The sequence below is a fragment of the Malus sylvestris genome, chromosome 17 (assembly GCF_916048215.2).
Source record: "Malus sylvestris chromosome 17, drMalSylv7.2, whole genome shotgun sequence".
NCBI lineage: Eukaryota > Viridiplantae > Streptophyta > Magnoliopsida > Rosales > Rosaceae > Malus > Malus sylvestris.
Window position 1 is genome coordinate 29,356,770 of NC_062276.1, and position 12,297 is coordinate 29,369,066.

At 32.4% G+C, this 12,297-nt stretch overlaps 1 long non-coding RNA gene across 2 annotated transcripts; it reads right to left on the bottom strand.

Moving 5' to 3' along the window:
• Nucleotides 1-430: 430 nt before the first annotated feature.
• LOC126610870 (uncharacterized) lies at nt 431-5,256 on the bottom strand. 2 transcript variants are annotated; one of them, XR_007618634.1, is made up of 2 exons: nt 4,683-5,256; nt 431-4,078 (listed from the first exon to the last, which is right to left on the bottom strand). It is a non-coding gene; the product is annotated as an uncharacterized LOC126610870 (long non-coding RNA). The 2 variants fall into 2 exon arrangements; XR_007618633.1 differs by having other exon boundaries at nt 431-4,086.
• Nucleotides 5,257-12,297: the final 7,041 nt, after the last annotated feature.

Genomic DNA, 12,297 nt, shown 5'->3' on the forward strand with positions numbered 1-12,297 from the left:
GATCAAGGGATTCATTCTGACAGATAAACCGTAATTTGAGACTTATCTGTATTAAAAAGTTAGTTATCCCTATTGTCAAGTAAATTTATAAAAAAATCATAAGTACTGAACAAACTAATATAAAACATGACGGGTCTATATGGGTTTTTTTTTGGACAAGAACGGTCTTTATGGGTTAAATGATGGATTATGGATGGTCCTATGGATACTTCATATACCACCCTTATCACCATTACAAACACAAACATCACCACTCACCACTATAATTAAAGCATATCTACACTAAAATAAACCTGTATTTAACTAAATAGGTACCCATTGATCATCCGCAGTGATCAGTTTAACAATATTTCTAAACATAGTAAATATTGCACAAATAGCATTATTGGTGTCAATTATATTACTCCATGATCTCATAACAAACAGTATGTGAATAAATTGTTTAAATCACATTTCTAAGCCTTTGTTATGAGCGTAATACACCAGTCCAGTAGAAACTTTACAACTACTATCACAGTGTGTGTAACCCAGAATAAAAGGGTTGAAAGAATCAAGTGTGGCTAATGCTATGAAACTAACTACTCATCAATGGATAGTGTAAAAAAATAAGTGAGAGCTGACTCTCCATGCCGATACGGGAAGACTGATAAAAAATCTCTTGGACCTGAAAACAGTAGAGCAGAGCAGTAGAGATGTTATAAAAACATCCAACCTTTGGTTACAATTCATCTTCGAACATGTTTACCCCCTACGAACGTGTCATCTAACCTTTCGTTAAAAATGTCACATTTCAAGATGTTAAACATAGGACATATGCAGCTTCCCACAAACAACTTCTTTTATATGCATAATCTAGAAGAAAAAGCAATATCTTTGTTAATTTATAATTCGTTTCAGTGTAATTCTAACTAATGACTTTATACTTTCACTTACAAGATAAACAAATAAATCTCACCAAATATGCACATGTAAAATAAATTCCATGAAGAAGATTGTACCTCAAGATAAAATGACAAACCCTAAATACAGCGATGCAGAAAGAAATATAAACGATACCAATCCCTTGCATATAAAGATTATTATGTTACGAAAAATGTCAAGTTTTAATCATCAGTACAATTACGTTTTTTACCATTACATCTAAAAATCCAATGTCCATTTTAACTAAAATTGTTGACTTATATTCAAAAGGTTGTTGACCTGTTTGGGAACATTATTGATTTACGAAAAATCGGAACTTTATAGGGCTGGTTTGAAAGTTTATTCTTTAAATAACTGAAATTGTTTTATGAGAAAATGTTTTTTGTTCCAAAAGTACTTGAACTGTTTTATTTAAAAAACACTAGTTATGTGCTTCTTGTAAAAAGCATTTAAGTTTTTTTTTTCAAGATTCACTTATATTTTTACTGCAGATTGGTTCCAAAAACGCTTTTGATCAATCTGTGAGTTGCAAAATTAGTAGAAATCAATTTTAACATCGTCAATAGCAGGAATCAAAGGAGAGGAATCCGCCCTTAAGCAACCAATTGCCTGGACCAACTTGATACAACTTGGTCCTCTCGCTCCTAAGACCATCTTCAAAGGAGATGTCAAAGTTTGAACATAAAATTTAAATTTTGACAGCTTATGTGGCACTTTGACAATTTTTAAAGTTTTGTTCTTCAACCGATATGTTAAATTAAATTATTATTTTATAAAATAAATTATTAAACTAATTAAAATTTAATAAAGGACATTTAAAGTTTAATCAGTAATCTGTTCACCTTTTTTTATTGAAAAGAAGAAAAAAGTAAGATAATTGCATCGGTCAACTCAACATTAATTATAATAAATGATTAAACTAATTAAAAATTAATAAAATAGATTTAATAATTAATAAAAAAACATTTGAAGCTGCTGTCAAATTTGACAACAACCTCTTTTGCTGCCAATCCATGTCATCGCCACACAGGATTTGATACTTTGGCTGGAGAATATTAGTGTGGTCTTTTTTTTTTACTATTATAACTGATGTGTACATTTTGGCATCTTCTTTAGAGATTCTCTAAGAACTCAACCACATCAAAACATTCACATGCCAGATTACTCCCCATATAGTAGAGATAGACCCTGACGAACACAAAGAAAATTCAACCCATACACCACTTTATAAGCACTCTTAACAATTAAGGTGTATTAGATTTTGGCCCTTACAACACATGATTAATGGACACCTTTGTGGGGAAAAAAGAGTGGCTATGAGTTCCTTATTCTAATGAGACATACAAGGGTATATCAAAGAAGAAACGAACTCCAACAATCAAATTGACAAAGACAAACTAATACGAGTGCAAAACCTCTTGGTTCATTGTGAAAAAATTGAAGCCTTGTCATCCATTTTGAAATTGACTCCAAAGATATGGTTTCTAAAATCTCTCCAGTTTGAAATTGACTTTTTTACAAAAAACATTTGTAGTAAAAGCGTTTTTGCTAAAAGTACTTATTAAACATTTTATCCTCTTGAAGAAGCATTTTAAAAAAGTTTTTCTATGACTCAAAATCACTTAAAACTATATTGATATGTTTTTCTAGGTTTCTGGGTTGTATCACAAGTTCCATCGCTTTTCCAAAACTTGAATTTCTGGGTTTTTTTGGTTTTATACATGAGATTTTTTCTATGACATAGAATAAGAGCAGGTTATTTTCAAATACAATCGAAAAAATATAAAACTAGTTTAATTGTTTACTTCTTTTTAACTGGGAAGATGATTCCTTTCTGGCCTCTGTTCATTTTTTCTAGGTAAGGGATAACCATAATTTAACTAGCTAGGAAGCTGATCACTTTGTGCAATTCATTTAAATTTTCCGCAGAACATTCGGAAAATCATAATGGCCAGTGTCCACGAAGCATGAGCATGAGGTTTGTATTTGTAAAATCTAAAAAGTAAATACTGATTTACTTTTATCTATGTACTAATTAAAAGGAAATTGGAGGATACAAGTCTTTGAGCCACTATCTTCTACATACAACTATGGCCTTGCGCATCGTACAAGTAGAACTAGGCCATCTATGTTTTGTTCTGTAACTGCAATTGGTACTTTGTTGAGCAGTATTTGAGTTCTCATGATCGTCATCCGTTCTTTCTACAGCATGATAAGCGGGAAAAAGAAGAATAGAAGAAGAGATTGATACCACATTGTTTGCTCGTAGAATTCTTCAGTTTTTTTTGGCGATTGTTGATTTTAACACAAGAAGGGAAAGGAAAACAAAATTTACTACAAAACCTTATATGCTTGATATTAATGGTTTTTTTGTTGTTGTTTTGTTTTTGTTCTGTTATGATAGGCATAGGGCTAACCAAACTTGTAGCCAAACACTATTTTAACGCCATAAGGGATTTTTAGTATTTTTTTTACCACTTATTTCACATCTGGGTGGGTTTTCTTGTCATGGAGGGAGTTTGTGAAATGATTTTGAAACGTCAGGGGTTGTTTGCGTTACTTTCAAAACATGATGGGGTTTTCTGAAAACCCGAGAAATCTCAAGGAGTGTATATGTAATTAACTCATCTTTCATTTTTCATATAACCATATATAACCCACATGCTGCAAACTTTTCTCCAACATTTCCAAATCACTGTCGTAGAGTATTTGATTTTCTTATTGAAAGTTAGAGACACCTTATTGCACATTTACATGTCTCAATGAGTAACTCAATGATCCAAGCGATACACATAAGAAGCTATGGTGCAGAATATACGAAACAAGTCTCTTTCTTATATTTATATTTGATTAATCTTATAATTAGTGGTTTGTGATCCCTGTAATTAGTTTTAGGACACACAGCATCCAACACAGGACATGTCATTTGTTTATAGTACAAGGGTAAAAACCATAGGTCCTCCATATATAAATAGACAATTAATCCACTAAGACAATTTAAACATTCAATAGAGGGCTTATCAATCAAGCTCAATTACCTTGATCCATCTAAGCAGCAAATTGAGTACCTCTGTGCAACCTGCGATTTCTTCTCATCAACACTCAGTTCATTCATCACAAGCTCAACAATTTATCAACGCGAACTCATCTTGTGGCACTGAGATTCTTCATATAAACAATGAATGATAATGAAATGCAACTATATAGATTTAGATTAAAATTAATTTCTTCAAGACACATTCAATCTTCAAGAAACCAATATTAAATCCACTCATACAATGTATGTGAATGGTTGATTTGATATTAACTTTTGAAATAAAAAAAAAGAAAAAAGAAAAAAGTGTTTTCCAAATGAATGTTTCAGTTCAAAACCATTCTTCTAAAAAAACCATGATAGATTCAAGATAATAATTAAGAACTATAAGGTATGAAATACATATCATGACAGATTCAAAACTACAACCGAAAACCCTTGTTTATTTAAATCGATATACACACAAGCATGAAGATTTTGATGTTATTAGCTTTATTAAGTGTTAGTATTGTTATCGAGATTCTCTCGACTTCACAACTCTCTCCATAATCTCCTAAATTGCGACAAGAATAAAAGTGGTGTTGGACATGTCTTGCTGTGCACTTCAAGTCGTTTAATTGTAATTGAACTTTTTACGTACTGATGTATTCTATATATTGTGTAATTGGGAATGAAATAATAAAAGGGAAAATATATTTATTAATGGCATCAGAAACTGAAAATTAACCTGAAGTAGTCCAGAGTCGAGCAGACCTTCAAAGTCGAGCAATCTTCTGCACACACACTGTCCTAAATACAACCTTTTGTCAAAACGTATAAGAAAATTGTTGTAAGGCTGTGTAAGATCTAAGCTAAACCATTTGTTCCTTCTTGGTGGTAATATTCTTCAACTTCACTCTTTTACCTGCTCCAGACTCCACCACCAAATTGACCACCCAATCCCCCAAATCTTCCCACTACAAAATCATAATTAGAGGGAGAGAAAAACAGCAGAGAAAACTATATATAAAGAGAGGCAAATTGAACTCATTACAACAGACATCACACGTAATTATGAACAACAAGGATATCCCATTCCAGTTATAATGGGGTTAATCACTAGATATGAAATAAGTCTATTAGGGTTTAGAGTTTGTACTGGAAAACGAAGAGAGTCACTGAGTCAGCAAAAGCGGAGGAGCAATGCTTCAAAGTTCCCTCCGGCAACCAACATTCCCATACGTACTCGACGTCGATCGTTCATAGTACTGATATATATGGAATGTTGGAAGCCCTTGAGGGGAATTGAAACCTTCTCCAAAACTCAAAACTCGACTAAGTTCCAGTTGACACCAACCTTCACTGCATGGGTTTATATAGAATACTGAGAAGTTTGAAGTTGCTTTTGAAAATATAAAAGCTGATAAACGAATCCGATCTTTAACGAATATTAATTTATAGCTAGGTATCTTTGTAAACCCTAAACCAAATATAAAAGAAAACATGCATAAAAATTTAAACCTTTGACTTTGCGACAGATCATGGATACCGACTTCCTTTTAATCAGTGTAGCCAAAGTTCTGTGTTTGGAGAATAAAGATCGACTTATTCCCTCTCCCAAGGGTCAAGGTAATTTTATTTGATTTATTTTTCATTTTTTGTACACACGCACACATAGGAAATTTTTACTGTTTACATTTTTCATGTGGATCAATTGAAGTGGTGAAATAAATCTCAAAATTTAAACTTATTCAGTGGTAATAAGTAAGGTGGTGAACATTACCACCACTTGAGGGTGGTGAGCAAAAATGCACCAATATAATTAGGGTGGTGCTATCCATACTTCTTTTCACCTTTCATACATCCTTCTCAATTTTTCTATCGGAATGAATGAATTGAACGGGACTAAAAAATAAAATTAACAAGGAATGTGTGAAAGTTAAAAGTGGGTGTATGGATAGCATCACCGTTTAATTATTCAAGAACTTATGTTTTCAAATTTTAGATACTTGAAAGACACAATAAAAGAGAGCATTGCGGCTTTCTCATCCACTTAAGGGCTTCACCAATAAGAGATGCAAAATGCCTTTCTTTGTTGAAAAATTCTCCAATGGAAAAATACAAGTTATTCATCTTCGACGAAATATGTAAATATAAACCTAAATTTATATCCAGCATAACATTTGAGAAACCATCAGAAGTGTTTGTTTTACTTTCAAAATCTGAGGGGGTTCTATGAAAACCTGAGAAACCTCGGGGGATGTACGCATAATTAACCCGACTATGTTTGATATATTAGAACACGTACAATATGAAACTTAATATAAGGACATGACATAATCCTACTCGAATTTCTCTCCAAACTATATAGTCCTCAAAACATATGCACACGTTCTTGAAGTGTAGTTGTCCTCTAAAATAGTTGTAATATCAAACTTGTCATTTGTATATAGTTACTGCTCATGGCGAGGAATGAAATGAAATGAAAAGGAGGTCAAACGTCAGAAATAACCTCGAACATAAGGCATATAACTTATTTTGAATGAAAAACTTAACGGAGTTAGAATGAGATAACAAAATTAAGGATTTCTAAAAGTTAATATGACAAATTGCTTAAAATTTTAGTTTATATATGACAAATTGAAAAATGTCTAAGTTCATTTGACATTTCAAAAAGATGTATAAGCTAATATATGACATTTCATAAAAAAAAAAAAAAAATCTTTTTAGTTTAGTTAATGCATATAATTTTGAAGTATTGGATGATACAATGTGGGACACATAAATATAATCTCTTGTATTTTATTGCAAAGAAAGTTAAGGTGAAGAGCCGAAGCTTTATTTACCAAAGTTAAACTTAAAGGTGAAGATTTTTTTCTTAAACTTTTATTTTTGGTCACGATTTATGCATGCAACTTGATCAAGTTTGTAGAAAGGGTAATGCTAAAGAGATTAAATTTGCAAACTAAATAATGTGTTACCAATAGGAATGAGCACGTTTATCAACGTTTAAATAATAAACAAACCATCAACTTCCATATTCTTTAGTTTTCAAAATTTAGTGTACAAATTTAGTTTTCTTAGTATTATTCTTGCAGAAAGGCAGGAAGTAGTGAAGTGAGAAACCCAGTGGCCAGCATGCACCTGCTGCAGTAAAACATGGCAAGCATGCACCTGCCGCAGTAAAACTTGCTATCTAAAAACTGTAAGTCATGCTTTACCCTGATAGGATACGGATGAAAAAAATAAATAGATAAAAACATGAATCCTTAAAATTTGCAGAAATATAGGTGGATGATTGGAAGGGCATTAGAGATGAAAGAAACTTATCGAATCTAATGAGTTATCGGAATAAATAAGTTTTCTTAATGAGTAACCACACAATTATTTTCGTTTCTTCTTCAGCACAGCTTGAATATAATGAATTATCGAATCCAATCCGAGACACCCGATATATCCACAAGGGTCCTATGGTGTCCCACCCCCTTTATATCCAAATGGTATTCATTCGACTGGTGAAGAGAAGATAATCGAATGCACTAAATCTCGTAAAGTACAAAGTTTTGATTTGATATGAAATTAGTTCACCTTTTGCAGCTTCTAATTCTATATGCAGGCCAGTTGTAGAGCAGCATGTGACTGTAAACCATAAAGTGCAGATCCATAGAGAGATTTGAGATATATAACAATTTGGAATACATTGTGCTGATAACGTTTGAAAAATGAAATAATTGATTTCTAGAGATGATTTATGGTATTGAAAAATTGACGGTTATGATAAAAAATATTGCTTTTACGATAATTCGTATTGTTAGTTAGTTTGATTTATATGGATGATTAGAAGTCTTCAAGTTCACTGAATGTTTCTAAATGATCTTTAATAATCATTAAGAGAATTAATTGTTTCGATTATGATACGGTAAAATGAGATCACAGTATCATTTAAGGATTTCTTTTTACATGTAAGGAGACATGTAGTATCTCTAGTTAAATCATTGTGTTCATGGTGGCATACACTTAAGTTGAAAAATGATTCTTCTAGTGTTCTAGCTTGTCTCCGTTTCGGATGACTTTATTCCTCCATGATTAATTGGTACGCAATAGTTCCGCCAAGATGAGCTTTGCCTTCCTCAACATTAGTGTGACATGACTCCCTCCGCAGGTGGTTATTGTTTCTTTGCCTTCCAATTTTCTTGGCTTGCCATGTTACGAACTTTTAAATTAGTGTGAATCTCGACTTAGCCTCACTCTTTTCCCCCAACATTTTTTTTAAAAGCCAACTTTCTAGTGGTTTAAAACACGTTGGCTACAGAGTCAACTTGCAACTGGTCATAAAGCCAATTTTGTATGAAGCATTTACTTAATTATGCTCCACTTGCAGATTCAACCACACCATATAGCAGAGAGCATCTCAAACTACTCAAAAAGATTGCAAACTTTGGGAAGACCAATTTAGTATTGCAAACTTGAAGGTGGGTTGTCTGCCATCCTATTTTCATACTCTTTAGATTTCCTTTTATTTGTGTGGTCACAGTTAGGCCATATCAACATTTTATATTTTTTTTTTTATAAAAATAATAAAACAAAAAATAATAGGAATATAAAATGTTGACGTGGCTTAACCGTGACCACACAAAACAGAAATGGATGAGAATATGGAAATGGGAGGGCTGATAATCCATCTCTTGCAAACTTTGGGTAGCCGATTATACATTAAATGGCCCAGCTGATTAGACATGTTCAGCTGTAATTTGTTTAATTAATGTCATTCATTAGTACTTGGACCAAGGGATTTAGTACAGATCAACAGTAATTTGAGACTTATTTGTATAAAAAGAAAGTGGTTACCACTATTGTCAATAAATTTGTAAAAAAAATCATAAGTATTGAACAAACCAGTATAAAAAAACAGACGGGTCTAGATGGGTGAAATGATGGATTATGATCAACGGGTGCCCATCTATACTCTATAATCTATATATCACCCTTATCATTATCACAAGCACAAACATCATCACTCACCACTATAATTAAAGCATATCTACACTTAAATAGACCTGCATTTAACTAAATGGGTACCCATTAATTATCCGCATGTGATCAGTTTAACAATCTTTCTGAACATAATAAATATTGCACAAATAGCATCAAAATTTTATTACTCCATGATCTCATAACAAACAGTACGTGAATAAATTGTTTAAATCACATTTCTAAGCCTTTTTTTTTTTTTTTTTTTGAAACAGAATCACATTTCTAAGCCTTTGTTATGAGTGTAATACACCAGTCCAGTACAAACTTCACAACTACTATCACAGTGTGTGTAACCCAGAATAAAAGGGTTGAAAGAATCAAGTGTGGCTAGTGCTACGAAACTAACTACTCATCAATGGATTGTGTAAAAAAATAAGTGAGAGCTGACTCTCCATGCCGTTACGGGAAGACTGATAAAAAATGTCTTGGACCTGAAAACAGTAGAGCAGAGCAGTAGAGATGTTATAAAAACATCCAACCTTTCGTTACAATTCATCTTCTAACATGTTTACCCCTACGAACATGTCATCTAACCTTTAGTTAAAAATATCACATTTCAAGATGTTAATCAAAGGACATATGCAGCTTTCCACAAACAACTTCTTTTATATGCATAATCTAGAAGAAAAAGTAATGTCTTAGTTAATTTATGATTCGTTTCAGTGTAATTCTAACTAATGATTTTGTACCTTCACTTACAAGATAAACAAATAAATATCACCAAATATACACATGTAAAATAAATTCCGTGAAGAAGATTGTACCTCATGATAAAATGACAAGCCCTAGATACACCGATGCAGAAAAAAATATAAACGATATCAATCCCCTGCATATAAAGATTATGAGTAATTAGGTTTTCATCCTTATTTTTACTACTCTATTGATTAAAACCTTATTACTTTTCAGTTTTTGATCAAGGTCCTTTGTATTAATAATATCATTAATTATTTCAATAATAAAATATTTTTTATTTCTAAATATATTCATTTAATATTAAAAATGTTACAATTAGTATATTTATATTTATGGCTAAATTTTTTATCATATATTTTTATTTTTAGTTTGTACCCATTTTTAATTTGCAACCCTTTTTTAATTTGTACCAATTTTCCTTTCAATTTTAATTTGTACCCATATATTAATTTCTTTTTGTGCCTATATTTTTTAAAGTTTTATTTGTATTGTACCCATTTTTATTTTTGCTAAATGTACCCATTTTGAAGAATGTACCCATGTTTTGATACAATAATTTTTTGGTTATTTTTTATGAATGTACCCATGTTCACACACACACACACAATAGTATATTTATATTTTAATATTTTTAATCCCACAAATTATGTTTTTTATTTAAAATCTCATTACTATAAACAACTATAAATTTTAATTTTTAATTTAAAAAATATAGTAACGTACATAGAAATAAATTATCAATTAATTTTAGGGACTTGGATCAAAAATTGAAAACCAACAAAGTTTCAGTCAAAGATTATTCATAACTAGGGATCGCATCCAAAGTCTCCCTAAAGATTATTATGTTACAAAAAACGTCAAGTTTTAATCATCAGTACAATTACGTTTTTTTACCATTACATCTAAAATCTTAAATAAGGAATTTCAAGTTTTAATCATCAGTATGCTTATAAGACTTACCAAATCACTCCCCATCCAACCCCATTACAGGGGCAGGGGCAAACTTCTGCAAACTTCTCAGCGTCACTGGAGTTGACTCTTATAGATGTTAAATCATCATATATATTTGCGACAATTACAGTCACGCGATATAAAATCAGTGATTCAAATGTTCAAAATAGCTGATATATATATATATATATATATATATATACCAAATGGGTGCGGAAGTAGGGTAACATATGAAGTCGGAAATATCCGATATATGTATTTGGGAATTCAAAGAATTTGATTAATATCAATATAAAATTTTTAGGATTTATAACAAGAGCATATATAAACAAAACTAAATTTAAAATAGATTTAGTATTCATGATGATTTAAAATAATGATGCTGATATTCGAAAGAAAATATATTTATTGAAAATCAAGTAAGACTTACAGAAATCTCGTCTATTGACGATTTGGAAAATTAAAGACTGATCTGGGAGCTCGCAGGCATCCTTGATTACTTAAGATTAAAATATATTTATATTACAATATATTTTTGCTGAGAAGCTGTATATTCTGTTCAATCTGAATTCGCCGAGTTCAAGCCCCCTCCTCTTGAAGCTGGGGAGTCCTTATCTAGGAGAAGGAGGTAATCCGGAATGATTGAAGGTTGGAAGCGGAATTCCCGCTTGGCATGTGCTCCTGCTGTAAAGAGGCCGAAAGCAGAAGATGCTGTCGGAGACTGAGACTTTCACGAGGGTGAATACTGTGAATGAAATGATGGATGAATAGTAAAAGTGATTTTACTATTCATGAATAGTGTCTTGTCTGCTACTGCTGTTTTCACTTGCGGCTGGCATTGTCTTCATGTGCAGCTATTACAAAATACTCTACTGAGTCTAGAGACAATGTATCTTACTTAGACCATATTCATACGAATTTAGAAATTCCTATACATGCTATTATAAGTTAAAATTCGTATGGGTCTTGAGAGTCAGGCGGGAAGATATTTCCTTGTGTGGCTACTGCGCATTGTGATGAAGCATCCGAAGAATTGTCGGAGTCTGAGCCATCATCATTTTCTTCTTGCAGTTCCTTCATGAGGATTTTGGCTAGAGCCTTGAGCTTTGATGATTTCTTCTTCTTCGAACTGCTTGAGGATTTGGATGACTTGGTCTTGCCCTTGAGAGAGGAAGAAGGACTAATGTCTGATAATGAATCGATTTCTTCCTTGGTAGGTTCTGGTAAAGCCGTTGCAGGAGAAGCTGCTACTGCAGGTGCTGGACTGGCATTCATGGGAAAGTCCTTGAGCACGACTTCAATGATCTTCTGGTAGTTGAACTTGTCCCACCATTTGATCATTCTCTGTCGAAAGACTTGATTGGATTCAATCTCGTAGTTCCAACGGAGGATCCAGGGGACCTTGTATTTTGCCATGAACAGGGCGAACAAAGGGATTCCTTCATCAAAACGTGTTCTATCGAACTTCTTCTGGAAAGTGCCTGATAAGACTTGCTTGAATTCGTCAGGCATGAGGTCAGAGATAAGGCCATGTTCTGACCACCATCTGGGAAACCATGCAGGAAAATTCAACCTGAAACTTCGGTCAAAGGTTATGAACCATGAATGACTAAAATCTTCGGATTGGTGCAAGAAGATGTTAGTCCAAGCTTGAATGTAATCAAAATAGGTATAATGGTTTG